At 39.8% G+C, this 19406-nt stretch overlaps 1 protein-coding gene and 1 long non-coding RNA gene across 3 annotated transcripts in view; one reads left to right on the top strand and one right to left on the bottom strand.

The window, feature by feature from the left end:
- LOC149316264 (BEN domain-containing protein 5-like) overlaps positions 1-19406 on the top strand; it is a 1092722-nt gene that overhangs the window by 566255 nt on the left and 507061 nt on the right. The gene's annotated exons all lie outside the window — the stretch shown is intronic.
- On the bottom strand, positions 93-17846 carry LOC149316265 (uncharacterized). The gene is made up of 4 exons (XR_016280696.1): positions 17795-17846; positions 1497-1633; positions 637-795; positions 93-170 (listed from the first exon to the last, which is right to left on the bottom strand). It is a non-coding gene; the product is annotated as an uncharacterized LOC149316265 (long non-coding RNA).

Here is a 19406-nt window from a genome sequence, read left to right as displayed (position 1 = left end):
CTCCATATCAAGGTGCTAAGGCTCATCAAATGGACTGTTCTTCAGCCTCTTAGAATCCTGCTGCTATCCATTATAGCAGAAATAATTTCCATCTGGTTTTTCAGAGGACTGGAGAGCTTGTTAACATTGCCTGCTGATCATATGTCACCTCTCTTTTGTTCCATTTTAAGCTGTGTTGAAGAGCAACACATAAAAAATTCAGTTGCTGCATCTTTGGGAAAGGAGGTAAATGAAAATATAATATGGTTTGAAACTGAAAAGAGAGAGAGAGAGATCCACATAGGGTTTTTTTAATGTGTTCTTTTTTCAATCTGTTCTGTTTAGCACAACTCTGAATACCTCTTTCACAGAGTAAATCCAAAACAACTTCCTTCACTGGTTTATATAGTTACATTTTTACAGTAAACCTCCCCTCCTATTTTTCCTCAGACCTAGGACTCAAGGCATCTTAACAAGAATTTTAAAAACACAAATAAAAACACGGGGCTAAAAAGTTACAAAAGGTTATGCTTAAAATAATATTAACATTCTGGTAGAATTAAAACCATTTAGACCATTGATTTACAAACAAAGAACAGGACTACAGTACACAAAGCCTCAGTTCCCAAAAGTATACTGGAAGGAGAAAGTTTTTACCTGTCAAGGAAAGGATGGCAAAGAAGCATCCAATGTTGGAAGGGAGTTGTAGTACCTGGTAGCAGCACAGAGACCATTTCTTGAGTCCTTACTAAATGTGTGAGAGTGGTGGGATCCAAAAAAAGTGCCTCCTTTGAATATGGACTCCTCGGAAGATTCCTATGGGAAGATATGGTTATTTATGTAGTGTGGACACTCTCTATACAAGGCTTTATAGGTCATAACCAGAACTTTGAATTGCACTCAGAATCTCATCCAGCAAAGAAAAAGATAAGCAGCAGTGGTGCTGTTATAACATGGGAGTTGTTTCCCATCTGAGAAAATGTGACTTGCCCAAGGTTAATGCCAGTCTTAAAAGAACTGCACTGGCTGCTAACATGTTTCTGGTCTGAATTTAAACTGAGTGTGATGACATTTAAAGCCCTAAATTGCTTGGAACCTTGCTACTTGAGGGAGTGCCTCTCCTCATATGCAGAGTTAAGATTTGCTGTGGGGGGCTCTTCTGTGTCCTACCAGTGAGGTCAGTACACTGTGTTGGGACATGGGGCAGGGTCCTCTCTGCTGTGGAGCTCCAACTGTGGAATGTTCTCCCCTGGAGACTCTTATCATTTAGGTGCCAAATTAAAACGTGACTATTTGCCAAAGCCTTTGGGCCTCATGATTGCAACCCAAATAGTTTTATATTATTTAAAGTATGTTTTAACTTACTTGTGTTGTTTAATAGCCTTATCTAGACTAACTTACTTCTTTTATTTTGATAAATAAATTAAAAATATAACACCTCAATAGCAGAAATCTCAAAATAGGTCCAACTAAACACAGATAAGAGCCAATTGGGATGTCTGCTTTGGGTCACTTACCTCTGGTGTCCCTCAAGGTTTTGTTCTTTCCATCCACACTAATCAATATCTACTAGAAACCACTGGGACAGGTCATCTGGATAGTCTGGGTTCAGTGTAATCAGTATGCTGCTGACACCCAGCTCTGTTTCTTCTTTCTGCAAAACACCAAGGAAGCTGTTTCAGTTCTGAACCACTGTCTGGTATCAGTAATAGATTGGATGAGGGTAAACAAATTGAAGCTTAGTCCAAACAAGACATTGGTGCTTCAGTATAGTTGAAAGACAGATCTGAGTATAGTGATTCAGCCTGTACTTAATGGGGTTACCCTTTCCTTTAAGATGCAAGTTTGCAGTTAGAATGTAGTCCTGCTGCATACAGCCTGGACACTTAGTTTTCTGTAGCAGCCAGGAGTGCTTTTGCACTGCTCAAACATATGTGTGAACTGTGCCCATTGCTGGAGATGCTCATATGGTCATATCCTGTTTGGGTTACTGTGACATGCTCTACATGGGACTGCCTTTGAAAAGTGTCCCAAGACTTCAGTGGATAAAAAGATCTGCAGCCTGCATATTAACTGAGGTGGGTTATAGGCATTATACAGCTTGCCTTTTACAACAGCTGCACTGGCTGCCACCTGTTTCCAGAGACAATTTCAAAAATGCAGGTTATTTTTTATAGCTCAGGTGCAGATTATCTGACAGACTGCATCTTTCTGTATGAGCCTACCTAGGCCCTGAGATTCTTAGGAGAGTGCCCTCTTTCAGTCTCATCTCTTTTAGCAGCATGTCTGATGAGGATGCAAGATATAACAATAGCAATAGCACGTACATTTCTATACTGCTTATCAGTGCACTTCAGCACTCCCTAAGTGGTTTACAGTGTAAGCTAGTTGTCCCCAAGAAGCTGGGTACTCATTTTAGCAACCTTGAAAGGATGCCAGGCTGAGTTGACCCTGAGCCCCTGGCTGGTATTGAACTCACAATCTTGTGGTTTGTGAGTGAGTGGCTGCAGTACAGGCATTTAACCACTGTGCTACCAGGGCTCCTGATATGGCCTTCTTGGTGGGTGCCTCTAGGTCCCTTCCCAGAGAGGACAGTATCCCCCTTCGTGCTCTCCTTCCATCCACAAGCCAATACTTTTTTTTTTTTTTTACAAAATGCTTTTAGCATGGAAGGTCTTTAAAGAAATGTCTCTAGAATGGACTGTATTTTAGGTGTATGTTTTAAGTTGTTTTAATTTGGGCATAGTTTATTTTAAAGTTGATTTTTGTATGTTTTTAAATACATTGAAATTCTAAGCTAGTAAGAGTCCCAATTTTGGTGGAAAGGTAAAGTGTAAATGATTATGGTAATGCTCATCATCATCATCGTCTCACCCATGGTTATTATGGCAGTGAAGAAATCATACTTCTCTGCCAATGTTGCTTTTGCACAGTCATCTAACAGAGCTTTCTTGATGCTTAAAGACTTTCTTTGCCCAGCAAGCAAAAAATACAAATCATTTAACAGAATACTTTGAAGAATTTGCAAGACCCATTGCAGACACTTTACAGAGCTCAAATATTCTCTAACTTGGATTCCATAGTTGATACAGGTTCAGTGATTGTAAGCTTGCCCTGTGTTCTTGGATACATTTCAGTTTCTGGACAGGATCCTTGGGCATGTTAAACGAGGCACCACATGAGTTCTGGACCCATGCCTTCCTTCGCTCTTAAAAACAGGCAGAGGGGAACCAGCCAAGTGGATAGGAGACAGGTTTCCATCATGCCTAAAAGAGACTGTGGTGACACAGTTGCTCAAAATCCCTGAACCCAGCCTACTGGACAATTACTGGCCAGTCTCCAATATCCCTGTCTTGGCAAAGTTCTAAAGTATGTAGTAGCTTCCCATCGTCAGGGATTAGTGCATGAGATTTATTATCTAGACATATTTCAGTGTGGCTTCAGGCCTGGCTATGGGACAAATAAAGCTTTGGTTGGCAGATACCCTGGTCTGTGTGGTCCCTTAGGGTTCCATTTTTACTAACCGTGACATTTAATATCTATGTTAAACTGCTGTAAGAGTTATCCAAAGTTTTGGTCTTTGATGCCATCAGGATGCCGAAGGTGTCCAACTCTTTCTTTCCTTTCTATCTAATGCCAACAAAATTATTTTGTTATTAAACCAGTTCTGCTGTCAGTAATGAGGGTAAACATATTGAAACTTAATCCAGATAAGACAGAAGTGATCCTGGTAATTTGTAAGACACAACAGGGAATAAGAAATCAGCTTGTGTTGGATGGGGTTGCATTTGTAATTTTGATATACACCTGGACTCAGGCTGGGATGGAGTGGTTTTTGACTGTGGCAAGAAGTCCATTTGCACAGCTCCAGCTGTGCGCTTTCCCCAGAGATGTCAGATCTGACTATGGTGACAAATGCCTTGACTACATTCTATTTGTAAGAATTAAGAAGAAGAGCCTTCCCTCCAGTCCATCTGCCTTGATCCAGGCCTCAGAGGGAGAGAAGAACTGCTGGACCTAGTCCCCTTCCCCACCACCATTCCCTTCTCCTTTTGTGTCATGTCTTTTTAGATTGTAAATCTGACGGCAGGGAACCGTCTAATTAAAATAAGAATTGTAAGCCACTCTGAGAGCCTTTAGGGCTGAAGGGTGGGGTATAAATACAGTAAATAAATAAATAAAATAAATAATATTTGGATTATTATAATGCACTCTGCATGGGTCTGCCCAGTGCTGATTACAGGAGACATGTAACTTCCTTGTTGATAAAGCTTCATTGGATTACTGGTCTGCTTCTGGGAAGAATTCAAAGTGCTGATTTTAACCTTATACAGATTAGGTCCAGACTATCTGAAAGACTACAGTGTGCCCGTGTTATATGCGGCTTTGAGCTTATGCGCAAAGCCGTGCAGGGCACAAGAGGTGACACATCCCATTTGGATGAATAGGGCGCACGCCCGTGGCATGTGTGAGCCGCTGCATGCACAAGCACCATTCACTTGAATGAGTCTTGAGCATGTGCAGTATTTGGCTTACGCGTGGGGGTGGTGGTTTTGGAATGGATCCCCCATGTAAGCCAAGGGCGCACTGTATAACTCTCTCTATGAGGCTGCCTCAATGTTAGGAGTCTTCGGATATGGCTCTCTTTCAGTCCCACCATCACAGTCACATTTGGTGAGGACATGGGTTAGCGGCTTCTCAGCAGTTATTCCCATGGTGTGGAACTCCCTCTCACAAGAGTTACAATTGGCCCTCTCTGTGTCCTCTTTCTGCCATCAGCTTGCAAAGACCTTTTTATTTAGGCACCTTCACGTGTGTGACAAAAAGGTCTTATTATGTGATGTGGTATGTTTTTATTTTATTTATTGTGTTTTAAACTGCTCTAACTAAATTGTGTGCCTTTTTTTAAAAAAAAACCTGTATTTTTAAACTTTTGTATAATCAGATTTTAGCTATAATTTGCTTTCATGTGTTGTTAACAGCCTTGAATATTAAATAAGCAAATAACAATAATCTTAAAAGGTTTCCATTGGATGCCTGAATTCAAGATCCTGTTAGTAGTATCATTTAAATCCTGAAACAACTTGGAAACTTGAGACTTGCTTCTCCTTATAAAGTCTTGCCTGAAGATTGAGGTGCTCTAGAAGTGCCCTTGTGTTGCACCAGTGCTGGCACTTGTAGAGTGACTTCTCCTTTGAGGACCAGCTGGCACTTAGTTTGGCGTCATAGTTTATTAAAGTCTTTGGAGTCTAATGATTTCATCCATTGTATATGATTTTAACTGTTTCAGATTGTCAAACAGCCACCCTTCCACATTCACGAGGGTTAGGGATCCATGAAGGTGGAAAACCTATGAAGATGTTAACTCCCTCCCCCAACATGAATCATAAAGAGTCCTCTCCCACAAAGAGCACCATCCATAACTGTTTTTGCAACCTTTGAATACATGGGCTCCCTCACATTTTCAAAGTGCTTCCACTTTCAATCTGATGTTAGCAGCCATAGCTGTAAAGGATCCATCTTCTCTCCTCCTCCCCCTCCCTCCTAGCCAGACAAAAGCAACACCGTATCTTCCCCAATTTGACAAACTTTGCAGTCTCCTCATTTCCAAAGTCTTTCCACTCTGAATCCTAAAGGGAAGATATGTATTGCTTTTGTCTAGCCGGGAGAGAGGTGGAGGTGGAGGAGGGAAGAGAAGTTGGATCGCCTCAGGGGTGGCTGAAAACATCAGATTCAAAGGGAAGGTCTTTGGAAATGAGGAGGATACAAAATTTTTCAAAGCAGGGGAACGTACAGTGTTGGCTTTGCCTGGCTGGGAGGAAGGGTGAGGAGGAGGGTAGGTGAAGACGTTGACTTTGTTAAGCAGCAGCTACAAAGCTGGGAATAGTCAAAACCGCAAATCTGAAACCTGTGAAGGGGAGGGGGACAACTGTACACTTTCATATATATTTTATGCAGTAATTTCTTTTTTAATATTTTAGGTTGTGTAAAACTGTTTAAAAGCTATTTTATTGTATGTGGCCCTGAGATCTTTGCATATAAGGTGGGGTGTAAGTATAATAATGAGAATAAACAAATACAGTCACCCCTTCTTGAGGTCCGTGGTCTTGAATATTAACAGAGAAGTGACCTCTGCAATTTTCAATGGGGCATGCTCATGGGCACGTGCCTCACTCAAGCCTATGGGGCTTGAATATAGGCAAGTTTCCATTTTTTGCCGGGGGGGGGGGGGGTCCAGAACGGACTGACTGTAAATGAAAACTACCAAGGAGTCAGGTTCAGACAGACTATAATACAAAGGACCTTTAGTTTCCTCTGGGGTTGGTTCGAGTACCCTCCCATGCATACATGGATACAAAAATCAATGGATTCTCAAGTTCCATTAATTACAGTGGCATCATAAAATGGTGTCCCTTGTTTTAGAAAATGGCAAAATTAAGGTTTGCTTTTTGGATTTTATATATATATATATATATTTCACGCTGTGGATGGTTGAATCCATGGATAAAAAATCCTTGGATATGGAAGGCTGACTGTACATTTACTGGCTGGTAAGATAATAAATAATAAGCCAGACCCACAGGTAGAAAAACTAAGCATACCTGATTGTAAATTATGAGCTAATGTTCTCTAGAATTGTGCCAAATACAGGCTAAACGAATGCTCAAATAATTCATATTTGCATGCCTCAGGTTGCTGGTCCCAAGTATGAACCAGTGCTTCCTTGAAAACTGTTGTGCCAAGTTTTGACTTCTCACCTTGCAGACTGATATGATGAATAGAAGGGATGGGAACCATCTGATTCACAGCTGGATACACAGTCCAGGTGGTCCACATCAGATCAGTGATTGGAAATAACAGATTTTCCCCTCCTCACTGCCATAGATTAACTGTGCTTATCAGCCTGCTATTGGATCTTCACACTCTTCATGTTCGTGCCAATCCTCTAACTATTAATACCATCTTAGGAATCTCTAAGCGCCATATATATGGTTGCCCTTCTAGTTCTGTTGAAATATATATCACTATAGAAAATAGAAGAAATTGGATAATGTGGTCTGTGAAAAATTAGGATCTGTTATTTTTCCAGTCCCTGCTGAATGAATTTAATCTTAAATTCTAAGGAAATGCATGTGTCTATATTTTTTTTCTTTTGTTTCTTGCTTTCCTGATAATTTTTTTGTGTGACACTCAGGTCCTAATTCATGGTTCTTCCTTTGGCTTTACTTGCTGTACAGTAGTCTTACATGATTGTTCTCATGGATAAGACATCTTGTTGAAAGGTGATTATAATAACAATTACCCCTACTTTGACCACTAAAGCCTAATCTTCTTCTTTTTAAAAAAAAAAAAAGCTAAAAAGGAAAAAAATACATCACAAACTGTTTCAAAGTTCCGCTTGAGCTACTTTTCAATTATAGTGGGTGAAGCAGAACGAAATTGTTACAGCCACTTATTGATTGTGTTGCTATCCATTAAGGTACAACAGAAGAAGTCCATCATATTTTATAACAACTCTACTATTTAAAATAACAAAGACTTCCAATTGTTTTCCCTTCTTTTGCCTTTCTTTTGCCATTATCCTGACAAATACATTTTGTTTCAGCACCACAATCAAATTCAGGAATCATAATGAAGAAATTTTGTATTAGAGTTGACATTTCTTCTTCACTTAGCTGACAAAATCCTTCTGTGTTTGCATTCAATTTGAGCAGCTGAAGCAGAACAAAGGCAATGAAATATATTAATCACATTAATGATGTTTTAGTGAAACTGGCTGCCTCCTAAAGAGACTGCATATATGAACTATAAATGGCGATCCTATCAACAGGAAAGTGATTAAAAGCTATCATGTTATAGTTATAATTATACGTGTTTTTAATAAGTTGAACTATGTAGTGAAGTCCTTGAAAATCTTAAATCTTAAAATGAAGGGGGGGGGATCTTAGGCCCAGAACAGGGGAAATCTATGCTGTTGATGATTCCCCAAGCTTGTAATAAGATAATTTGAGAGTTGCATGTATCTCATCTTAGGGCTGGTTTATTTGTCTATAGGTCCCACCTTCATTATGAACAATTGTTTATTTGTTTCATTTGGTTTTTTAAAAATATTTACACCCCACCTTTATGTGAAAATGTCAGGGTGACTTACAATAAAATCAACTTAAAACAAAGAAATAGAAAAGCTGAAAAGAAGAAAAGTATATTGCCTAAATAGTTTTTCAAGTTAAAAACAGATAATTTAAAACCAGTTAAAACAATTTTGAATAATATGTATATAAAACATGTGCAACCTGGATAAAATTGGTTTGTCCCGAAGACTTTAATAAAATATCAGGTTTTAACTTGGCACTGAAATTATTCTAATGATGACACCAGTTGGGCCTCCACAGGGAGGAAATTGCACAACTGAGGTGCCACTGCAGAAAGAGCCCTTTCCCATGTCCTCCCACAGTCTTTTCCCTCTACTGATGGGACATGGAGGAGGACCCCTCCAATAGATATAAATTCTTGGGAAGGCATAGAGAGAGAGAGAGACTTTCCCTCACAAGCATAAAGGCCCTCAAATTAGACTTCCAAAATAAAGTTGTCATGTGTACATGGATATGTTCCATGGCCATTGAGGTCTCTTCCAACTCTATGATTCTATGATTCAAAGCAACACATCTTGTCACGCTTGCAAGGGCACTTTTTCAAACTAACCAATATAGTTAGGCTTAGATCCTACGTGTGAGATCCTGCATCAAACAAGTGAAATACAGTATGCTGCCTGCACAGTTCCATGTCTTCCTCATGTACAGTATATCTTTTTTTTAATGGGGCACATGGTGTTATCTTTTTTGTGCCCCATCCAACCCCCCTCCCCTCAGCTAATCCCTGGGAGAGGTGTTGCTGCTGCTACTTACCAGTGGAGAGGGTAGAGAACAGGTAGACAATTCAGACACTGACGAATCAGTTTGTCTTGGTTAATGGAGGGGAGAAAATGGAAGTACGTTCACAGACAGCATACACCCTCATTCCTTCCTTTCAGGGTTACACTGGTTGAATTGCTTCCCTATTATCTCTCTTCCCCATTGGTAAGCACCAGTGGCAGCTTACCAATGACAGCTCTGAAGGGAGGGTTTTGGATGTTACACAAAGAGCTATAGAATAGCACTTTGCACATCACTAACACACATCTCTAAGAAGATTCTGACTGACAGCTCTCCAGGGTCTCAGATAAACCTTACATGGAGATGTCAGGGGTTGAAACTGGAGCCTTTTGCATGCAAATAAATACTCTCCTGCCAAGCTACACCTCTGTAATGGATGGTATCATCCATTATTTACACTCAGTTAAAAACAACTTTCACCATTTTAATGATTTGTATAAAACAGGTTTTTACTCAAAAGCAAGATTTTTTTAAAAAGGTTAACATGTGGAGTCTGAATTTTGGAGAACATGCAAAGCTGCTTTATATATTTTTTTTTCAGCTAACTTTTTATTTAGTTAACACTATATATGTGTGAAATGAAGCAAGGTCAGTTAAACCTTCATGAGTAAACAAAAACAGTTTGAACCTTCTACAGACCACTTGAAGGCTTATTCCAAAATATATCCAAAGATGAGTTTTTTTTCCCCTTTCTAAGGGGTGAGTTAGGTTTATCTTCCTTTTCCTTTTATCTCTGTTTTGCTGCTTTATACATGACCGTTAAAGAATTCCGGAGGCAGCTGGTGTTTACCTTGGCTGTTGTAGGCAAGTACACACAGCTATAGTAGGATCAGTTAGAATAGAATCCTATTATTTTCCCACCTCAAGATTATTGCTTTCTTTGCTGCAGAGATGCTGCTACATTCAAACTCCCAAAGCCTGTGTTTCTCTAGCCCTCCTTAACCATCCTACCAATGTAGATGCTGATACAAAAATTCCAGTCATACAAAGGGCAAGGAAGATGTAAAAAGGTTTGTAAAAAGGAGCTTCTTTGGAGATTATTGCATTATATTGCAAAGCTGCTTTATATTGAATTACACAGTTGATTCATCTTGCCCAGCGTTGTCAGGTCTGACTGACAGCATCTTTCCAGGGCTCCAGGTAGAACAGGTGTGGGATTAGTATAGCCTTCCAGATGTTGAAGTGTTCCCTAGCAGCTCTAGCCAGCACAAAATGTGCTAAGAAATGCTGAGAGTTGCATGTCAACAACATCTGGATGACCACACAGTTCCCACCATTCACATAAGGGCTGAGCAAATAGGCCAAACCCTGGTTTTGACTCAGGTCAATTAACTTCTATTAATGATGCTCTGGATGACTGGGATAGGGGAAACAGTTTTCACGAATCACTCAACCCTTTCATTTTCATGGATTTCAGGGGATATGGGTGATGAAAGTGGAGGGGGGAATCAACTGTTTTCCTCTTCCTCCATTCTACCAAGCAGAAGTGCTTCACTTGGTCAGAAGGATTCAGTGGAAGGGAGGAGCCCTTTCATCTAAAGGAAGCAAACTCTGGATCCTTGGCTATGTTTATTTATAATGAAATATATGAAATCTAAGTAAATTCTCTTAGAGATTGTAGATAGAATTCATTTTCTCTTTTGAAGTATATAAAGATGGATCATAGACTAGTGCATCAAAATTGATGTTAAGATACTTAACAATAATATAACAATTTAATTGTCCTAATATTAGTTGTACTGTGTACAAAATTCCCTGTTTATGCATATTTTTTCATGCCCTCATGTAGATGTGCAGAATTGCTGGTGTAAATATATATTTCTCAATTCAGCTCATGTTAAGCCCACAGGTTTTCACAAGTTGTGAAATGAATGAGCATCCAAATACATGTCACCCCAAACTACTTTTTTAAATGTGGATTTGAGTGCCACATAAAACAATACAGTCACTGGAATTATTACTGAATGCTCCAATACTAAAAATATCTAGGATCATATATTTTTCCACTTTAATGTCTGCATACCTTATTTTCAAGTAATGTAAATAAGACATATTAAAAAGCTCTGTCATTTAAGTAAAATTGCTATTTTGTCATCTACAAAAGTGTTTGCATTTCATGGACACTTGTGACTTATTGGACTTCTGTAATGCGCTGTATATAGGGCTACCCTTGTGCCAAGTTCAGAAACTTCAACTTGTACAAAATATGGCAGCCAGGTTAATTACAGGTACTCGTCGTACCGATCACATAACACCGGTTTTGAAATCCCTTCACTGGCTGCCAATTAGTTTCCGGGCAAGATACAAGGTGTTGGTGATTACCTTCAAAGCCCTACATGGCTTGGGTCCAGAATACTTAAGAAATCGCCTACTTCCATACTGTCCGTCCCGCACTCTAAGGTCCTCGGGGAAGAATCTACTTCAGCCAATAAAATCTAGGCTAACTTCAGTCACCCAGAGGGCCTTTTCCATCGCAGCTCCGAAGCTATGGAATGACCTGCCAAAAGAGATCCGTGACATTTCTACTCTTACAGCCTTTAAGAAGGCTCTTAAAACGGATCTCTTCGGGCAGGCCTTCCCTACCTAGTTCTACTCCCCATTTACTGTGACTTATGTCACTCTGTCCACCAATTCTTCTCTTAAATTTAATGAGAAGAATTAAATTAAAATTAATTAAAATAAAATCCTTGCCTCAAGAAGAAGAGCCCTCCCCCCATGACATCATCATCAGACCTGGGAGGGAGTGAAAAAGAGAGGCCCAACTTCCATCAGGCCTAACTGTGAATGTACTCACTTTGCTCTCTTTAATTTTATTGTATTTTATTTATTTATTGTATTTTATTTTATTATCTATATTTTTACTGTTGTAACCCGCCTGGATTCCTTGTGATTGGGCGGGCTATAAATAAATTATTATTATTATTATTATTATTATTATTATTATTATTATTATTATTATTCCAGTTTGTTATTATCTATGTTTTCCCCTGTTTCAAAAAGAGAAGATGGAAAAAATGCTTTAAAATTCTGATCAGAAAAGCCAGCAGGGAAACACATTTGAAAATGATGTTTTACTTAGTGATCTTACTCTTTCCCACTCTCTTGTGTTCTTCGTATCTCTGTCTCTCCCCCCTATTTTCCTGTGAGAGTTATAGAATATTACATGATGAGTAACAATTTTTTTGGCAATTTTTCACCAATCTCTGAGGGAATTCAGATGTGTGAATCAGCTAACAGTTTATTAATTTAAGTATCAAGGGCATTCAGTGAATTTAGCCACTATATATCTTGATAGCCAGAGCTGTCAATATAATGAAATGGAACCAGAAAAAAGTAAGAAGTCCAAACTCTAAAACTGAAGTTTATTTTATTTCATATCCTGCCTCACAGTACAAGATCTGTACCTTACAGTGCAAATTAAACAAGATATAGCTAAAAATCTGTCAATTATAATACAGTACTCCCTTGCTATCTGTGGGGGATCCATTGTGGAACTCCCCCCCCCCCCCATGGATAGCAAAAAATGTGGGACCTTAAGTCCTGTTCTTTGCATTGGGCACGCGCACCTGCTTGTGCTGCCGCAAGTGCACACACCCATTGAAAAAGCCAGGGCTTGCCATCCATGGAAGCTCAAACTGTGGGTGGCAAGCCCGTGATTGGTGCAGGTGCGCTGTACCGATAAGCATTTTTAAAAAACTATTATGTTAAAACCAAATACTGAATTAAAACAATACAAAAGACCATAATGGTAGTGGGTGGAAAGTACAATATAATCTGTAGCAGCCTGTTAATGGCCAAAAGCAGTGGTGTCCCCACCCCTGATGTCTCCCGGTGCAGGGAGGCTGTCACAGGGGGCTGCCATGGGAGCAGCGGGAGAAAGACCCGACTGGGTGTCATACGTCTTCTAGGCTGTCACTTGGTATGGGCTTCACCCCTTACATGCCCTAGCGATGGCACTGGCCAAAGCTTGTGTGCGTGTGTGTGTGTGTGTGTGTGCGCCTGCCAGTGGAGGGACAACAGAGGGAGGCCAGCATAGCCTGCTGTGGAGGGGAGTTCTAGTGACTAGAAAGGCTCTTTCTTGTGTCTGCAACAAATGTACCTGTGGAATTGGTTGAACTGAAAAAAAGCCTTCCCCCCTAGGATCACAAAACCTGGGCAACCTCATATGGGGAGATGCAGGCAATCAAGACCTAAGTTGTATAGGATTTTATAGGCCAGACTCTGCATTTTGAGAAGTGTCTGGAAAAGGCCAGTATCTAGCAGAGTTAATATAATAAGAGGCGAGTTCTCCCTGTAACCAGTTCTTATCAGCAGTCTGTCTTCATCGTCTTCCCAAGTTTCCAAACATTTCCCAAAGCCAGCCCCATGTGAAAGTGTTACACTCATCCAATGGCCATGTTACTGATGGCCATTAGTTTTAAGTATGCAAATAGAATTAAGGCTAAGAGCTGCGTTTAGGCATATGTACACACAAGCTGTGAACCTGAATTTTCAGGAGGATTGTAACCTCATCCAATGTAGGTTGGATGCTTACTCCCTGATCTGTGACTAAGAGCACTTCTGTCTTGTCTGCATTAAGCTTCACTTTCTTCATCCTTGTTCAATCCATTTCTAACACTAGATACTGTGTGTGTGTGTATTAGATTAAACTGGCTTCCTTTGAGTTAGATATAAAGGATAGATTGGCTGTAATCAGCATACTGGTGGCACTGGGTACTTAAACACCAGATAACCTTTTCCAGCATTGCTGGAAAGCCTCAAAAGCCAATTGCTAGGGCAGTGAACAGGAATCTCCCAGTACCATTTCTGTGCTTGTCCCTTTAAGAAGGATTAGAGCCATTATAGCACAATGCTTCCATGTCCCATCCCAGAAAGATATCTTGATCAATAGTATAATAAGCTGCTGAGGGGTCCTCCACAACCAATAGGGAAATACTTCTTCTGTCTGTCTCCTGTTAGGGCATCCCAAAAGGTGACCAGATCAGTCTGTCTTCCATAACGGGGCCTTAAAACCTGTTTTAGATAATCAATTTCATCCGGCATTCCCTGGATCTTGGAGGCCTCTGTATGTTTCAGTACCTTGCCCAAGTATGGATATTAAAGATGGGTCAGTAATTGTGCAGTATTGTGCAGTTCAGTATACTGTTGGCCCTCCGTTTGCAACCCCCCCCCCATGCAAACAGAGGCTTGTGGATATTCAAGCCTCATAGGCTTGAATGGGACATGCTATTGAAGACAGTGGAGGTTGCCCCTCTGTGGGTAATCAAGGGCGGGGATCCCAGACCTACAAGTTAGGAGAGGTGACTGTACATCTTACCACCACCTCTTTTAGGCAGGAAGGAACCCATTTCCCTTACCCACTTTGCCAGTTGTCATCCGCCACCCCATCGCTTTATGAGCTAGGGAAAACATAGATCCAACAGGTATGTAGAGCCTTTCACCTCTCTAAGAATCCTGTCTATATCCTCTGGCTTCTCAAACTGAAACGAATCCAGTTACATAGGACAAGCAGTGGCCAATGTGTCAGCCAGTTGACATTTGTTAACTACAGCATACAATTCAGAGTAAATCCAAGCAACTAGATTTGCTTTGACTGTTGAGTGCTTTGCTTTGTTTTCATGTGGGCTAGAGCAGTGATTCCCAAACTCTGGTCCTCCAGATGTTTTGGACATGAGCTCTCAGAAGCCTCATCCATCTTGTTCAATGGTCTGGGATTCTGGGAGCTGAAGTCCAAAACACCTGGAAGGCCAGAGTCTGGGAATCACTGTGCTGGAGTGTAGTAGGCCTCGATCGAATATTTGATGTTACTAACATGCAGAATCCAGTGTTTGTATTGGCCCTTGCAGTCTCTTCCAACTCTATTATTCTATGATTCTATGATCTCCCAAGGCAGCTCCGCTGGATGACTCTGTTCTACAATGATGGTAAGGAAGAATTATTTCTTCACCACTGCCATGGCCACAAAGTAGGTTTTCCATTGGGTTCTGGCATATGGTCAGTTGGACCTTCTGTGAGATTTCTGCCATCTGTGCTGTAGATGGCACTCAGTTCATCATTCTCTGCTTCCTAATAAACCAGAAGTCCAGCTTGATACCACTCCCACAGGATTTTTTTTACAGCTATATTTAAATTCCAAAGGCAAATAAAAAAGACACAACCAACGGAACACCCAGTGTTCCCACTTTTATCAATTGAGAAAAATTTATAAAATATTTGATGTTACTAACATGCAGAATTCAGTGTTTGTATTGGATTATGATTGGGCATTCTGTGAATGGAGGCATTCTTCCCATTTACAGAGGACATCAGGATCCAGCAGAGGTCCCCTGCTGGAAGAAGAGGTTAGCAAGATGACCTTCAGTGATTCTTTTTCTGTCACATTGTCTTTCATGTTGCTCTATCCTCCAGAGTAACCTTTCAGGAGGCACAGAATGCTGAGGAGAAAGTTCACCTGTCCTATGTATGAGCCTTACTGATTGATCACATTAAGACTTATTTTTGAGTAAATATGTATAAGGGTGGCTGTAAATCTTTCTGTAATATAAAATTTCATTCTCTAGCAACAAACCTGTAAGCATGTGTGCTTTACTTCCATGGGATTACGAATTAGGGTAAGGCATCAGTTGTAAGATGCTTGTTGTCAGTTGCAAACAGTATAGCTGGTTGCTTCCGACACCATAATGTTAATGCCATCATAAACTTACCCAGAATTTTCAGTCCAATTGGATGCAGGCAGGGAAGGGAATGGAGAAACAAAAAAGAAGGAGATGGAGAAGATAGGCAATGGAAGCTGAGTGAATGAATAGGCCTTTGGGTGTTTCTTCCAAAGCCTGAGCTAGAAACCCTAGTGAAAAGCATTTTCTATTGTGTGGTATAGAAGGGAAAAAAGGATGGAGACAAGAAGGTAAAAAATAAACTCAAGGCTGAGGAAGTTAATAAAGTTTGAAATGAATAAGATAAGGGAAAGACAAGGAAGCCAGTAAAGAACAAATATTAAAGAAAAGGAAGCAGTAAGAGCAAAATACATCTACAGTGTAACTCCCCTTTTCTATATGGCTAATGGTTATACAATGTAGCTGGGCACCAGAGACTCCAAAACAACTGCTGCTGTGCAGATATCTAAAGTTTATTTCAGCTTTGGGAAAATATTTTATATTTGCTTTCCTGGGGCTTGTGTTGCCTGCATTGATTCTAATAGACGTATGTGTGTTTTTAACTAGAAAAAAAATGAGTGTCAAGCCTTTGAAATAGAAGTTCGAAAGGCATCCATAAATAAATAGCTTGCCCAGCTCTTTTGCTGTACAGTTTTTAAACATTGTGTTTATTTTAGGTATCCTTTCCCATTCATCTTCTCAATAGATTGCCTAGTATTTTAACAGTTTATCCATTCTTGACCAAAATTTATTGGGGGCAGAATATGTATCTGCTCTGATTCCAGCTGCTGACATATAGTTGCAAAGCCTTTGGCATTTAGTTCCATTCTGTTCCCCTTATGTAATATCACATTTCTGTAGGTGATAAGATTTCTGTAACATCTGAGAAAATGCAGCCAGCAGTGAAGTTTATTTCAGACCACTTCCTTGGATGTACTTGAAAGTAGGTCATTTTTCTCCAGTGTGAATTACAGTAGGTTTCTCTACAGGGGAACATTTAGTATATAGACTACAGATACAAGGAAAGATGTTTCCACTAGGTTTTCCTCTGATTAGAAGTGTTTCTCAAGTCGGGGGTGAGCCTACAGTTATTAAACTTGTTGGAAGAGTATTTCCAAGACTGGAAACTACAGTCAATAAAAAGGGCTGATTATGATCATGATATCATATACACTCTTCCCACACATAAGGAAATATTTAGTCAGAGGCACTGTATGTTATGTTGAAGAGCTTATAGACCATTTCATTGCATAACCATTTCTTTTGAACAGGTGTTAATACAGATGTGCCTTCAAGTCACCTGACAATTTAGGACAACCCCATGAATTTCCTATGGTTTTCCTAGGGAAGGATTACTCAGAGGTGGTTTGCCATTGTCTTCCTCTGAAATACAGCCTAGATCTGATATTCCCTATCAAGTACTAAACCAGGCCTAACCCTTCTTAACTTCCAAGAGCAGACAGGATCTTGTGGCCTTTAAGGAAGGAGAGCATATTTCCATGTTAATTCCTTCCCTTTTGATCTAAAAGGAAGATGTCAGAAAAATTTGGGTATGGACTGGAAAATATTGTGAATGTATGCATTAACAGAATGCCTAATTTAAGATTATTTCCCTCACCTTTTAATTGTGAGAAACAGATCTTTATGATTTCAGGGGACAGACTGTCAGAACTTTTCCAGCCAGCCCTATGGCCTGTCTTACACTTTCCCCCTAATCAGAACAAACTTGTTAACCAAACTGAGTTAACTGGAAGAAACATGGAAAGTGTACAATATTTATATTCAAATATGTCAAATAACAGCTTATCAGGAGAGCAGTAAGCTGCAACTGGCAAAATCCAACTAATTTCTTGTAGATGACTGAAGGCTTTCATTCATGGACCAGCACAGGCATGGTTTTTTAGCCTTCCCCTCCCTATAGCTGCCTCTCCCTCCTTCTGTTCTCTGAAAATGAATGAAAAGAGTTTGGGGATTCGTTGGGGAAAAATATGGGTTGTTTTTAATGTTGATCATCCAGTGTTTCTTTTGTTTCTTTCTTACTTGAACAACATATTTTTGTGCAGAACTCCACATTTTTCTATATATAAATCCCTCTGCAACAAATGGAGGATGTTCAAATATGGGGAGGAAATTGTGCAAGAGTTTCACTTATTTCTTATCTTCCTAATCGAGTCTCCTAATTTTCAGGCACCCAATTTTTTTACATGGAACTGAATTCTTATAAATTACCTTTCCTCCACTGCTTGGGAATCTTGCTAATCTCCGAAGCACACAACAACCTTACAAAAGAAAAGAAAAAAGAAAAGAAAAGGGGGGAGGGGAAGAGAGAGAGAGAGAGAGTGAGAGAGAGAGAATGCAGTTAATGATTGGTAGCATTGCAGTACCCCTCCGTTTTTGGCAGATAAAATGGTCCAATCATCTCATAAATGAGTACTGAAAACTTTGGCTAGCATCAGTTTGGTGACTTATGCTGGCATTGTGTTGTTAGACCAGTCTAAAACACTTTTGGGGTGGTTTGCAGTGTCAGCAGGGGGCTTTAAAACCACCTCTGTCACTTGTGAATGATGTTCTGTGAACCTCTGAATATTTTAGAAACTTTCAGGATAGCTTTCTCTCTTGAGAAATATAATTTCCTATGATGTACACCCATTGTCCACTTTCAGCTATTTTGTATTACTATTCTGTTGATGTTAATGCCACTGCCAGAACAACTTATGCCAGGGTCGTTACGCCAGCCTACAGTATTGTGGCCTTAGTAGGCTACCTTGTTTTAATGAACAATATACATTGATAATTAATTGGTCCACACACATATACATGATGTTCTGAATACATGTTTCATTTGGATAACGGGTCATAATTCCATAACTGTAGGAATGACTTAGTTTGGCCTAACTGTGCATGCGGTTACTGGTTTTTGTTTGTTTGTTTGTTTGTTTATTTCCTGGGTGGGAATCAGAACTTTAATTTCTTAGGCTGCATCCACACTGCAGAAATAATCCAGTTTTACACCACTTTAACTGCCATGGCTCAATGCTATGGAATTCTTGGAATTGTAGTTGGTGTGACATCAGAGCTCTCTGACAGAGGCTAAATGTCTCAAAAATTACAGTGCCTAGAATTCCATAGCAGTGAGTCATGGGAGTTAAAGTGGTGTCAAACTGGATTATTTCTGCAATGCAGAGGCAGCCTTAAGGTGATGTTTCTGTACTCATGACTTCCTACAGTATATTGCACTATAGTATGGCTTTATATGTTGCATCATAGTTTTGAGCATTGGACTATGAGTCTGGTGACAAGGGTTTGAATCCTAGCTGGCCCATGTAAACCCACTTAGGTAAGTCACACATTCTCAGCCCCAGAGGATGGCAATGGCAAACCTCCTCTGAAGAAACTTTGCCAAGAAAATACTGTGACAGATTCACCTTACGGTTGCTGTAAATTGGAAACAACATGAAAGGACACAACAACAAAGATTAAATTGCAATTTAAATTTTAGTAGATATTGACTGTAATTTAAATTAGGTTAGCTTTTTTCACAGGCAAAATCAACTTCTTTTGTATCTATATCCTAAAATATGAAATGACAGGGAACACGTGATCTGTAGTTTATAGGACACGGTTTTGCAATGACATATGTTGTTAAAACTAAAGTACAGTGGGCCCTCATTATCCACTGGGATTTGATTCCAGGATCCCCTGTGGATACCAAAATTCGTGGATGCTCAAGTTCCATTAAATACAGTGGCATAGTGAAATGGTGTTCCTTATATAAGATGGCAAAATCGAGGTTTGCTTTTTGTAATTTATGTATTTTGAAATATTTTCAAGCTGTGGATGC

The sequence above is a fragment of the Sceloporus occidentalis genome, unplaced genomic scaffold, assembly GCF_023333645.1.
Source record: "Sceloporus occidentalis isolate IW3139 unplaced genomic scaffold, rSceOcc1.0.p SCAF_3, whole genome shotgun sequence".
Lineage (NCBI taxonomy): Eukaryota > Metazoa > Chordata > Lepidosauria > Squamata > Phrynosomatidae > Sceloporus > Sceloporus occidentalis.
This window is presented reverse-complemented; position numbering and strand designations above follow the sequence as displayed.